Genomic DNA, 1,274 nt, shown 5'->3' with positions numbered 1-1,274 from the left:
TGTCGACTAATTTATCTACACACAAGGATGCTGTAGGCAACTGAGCTACTGCTACGAGCTTTGCAAAATTCAACTACTAAAGGAAATGGGAAGGAGAAAGAGCCAGAGAGAAGAGCAAGATGAGACACCATGGAGGACCTGGAAAGGCTAAATAGGGTTAGGCACCTGCCAGCCCCCTCACCCAGGGAAACGGAGAAAGAGTTCCTTCTGCGGAGGCAGGTAGAGCACAGGGAGGGCTCCTGGGAGACACAGAAGCAGGGTGGGGGCCAGAAAGAGGGAGGTTGACAGAGCGACACTGATAAGGCTGGGCGGCACTGATAAGGCAGAACGACACTGATAAGGCCCACCTCAAGAGGAGGGCCGCCTCCTAGGAGGCATCAAGGTGCAATCGTCTTCCTTTCTCTCTTCCCTGAAGACCTGAGTTCCAGCCTTCACAGAGCCTCATGTGCGTTCTTCTTTCTGGATGCTAACCCCAAATTCGACACTCAATGGTGCACCTCAGGTACCTGCCAAGGATCTGTGGGCCCGCATGGAAGGTGCAGGGTCTGGGTCCCTGGATGACAAGCTGAGGGGCAGATGGGTGACCAAGGAAGGGCATGGCCCAGAGCTGCCGGGACTCATGGAGGATGGGCTGTGGCCAGGACTTCAGGAAGGGTCGGGCACAGGTCGGAAGGGTCCTCAGGTCCAGCCTCTACCAGGAGGTGTTTGCAGCCCCCAAAACACTCACACCTCAGGGTGAAGGATAAAGGCACATTGTTGAAACACACAACTATATAGATGGACCCAAGGCCGGGCGCCTTCCACACTTCCCTGACAGCCACATGCTGACACTTCCCAGGGAGATGAGGATCCATCCTCCTGCCTCCAGCTCTGGGACTGCCGCGGGTTGGCGCCATCACTGCAGCAGCATGCTGAGGCCCAGGTTCCGGTGCTTCGTCTCCAGCTCCGACACCGCCTGCAGCAGAGACCTGAGCAGTGACCTGAGTGAGAAGGAGGAGGGGCTTCTCAGCCTCCTGCAGGAAGTGCTCCTCCTCCTCCACAAAGGCGGCCCGCAGCTTCTTGTTGTTGGTCAGTGCCTTCTTCCTACGGTCCATCACCTGTCCCTTCCACACTGCAGCTGCTGACTCCGCCTGGCCATGCAGATCCCAGGCGTCATTCAAGTCCTTTCTCATGATTTCCACAGACCCCTTGTTCTCCTTGCCACGCAGCACCTTCCTCCAGCGCGGCTCCCACTCGGGTGGCTGGGGGCCCACAGCCACGCGGCAGGCGGCACA

At 58.0% G+C, this 1,274-nt stretch overlaps 1 pseudogene across 1 annotated transcript; it reads right to left on the bottom strand.

Moving 5' to 3' along the window:
- Positions 1 to 344: 344 nt before the first annotated feature.
- Positions 345 to 1,274, bottom strand: LOC105549516 (annotated as a pseudogene). Its single transcript, XR_001007548.1, has one exon. The product of XR_001007548.1 is annotated as an E3 ubiquitin-protein ligase RNF187 pseudogene (transcript).

Source organism: Mandrillus leucophaeus, unplaced genomic scaffold, assembly GCF_000951045.1.
Source record: "Mandrillus leucophaeus isolate KB7577 unplaced genomic scaffold, Mleu.le_1.0 Scaffold441, whole genome shotgun sequence".
NCBI lineage: Eukaryota > Metazoa > Chordata > Mammalia > Primates > Cercopithecidae > Mandrillus > Mandrillus leucophaeus.
Note: the sequence above shows the minus strand (reverse complement) of the source record. Positions and strands in the feature narration are given on the sequence as shown.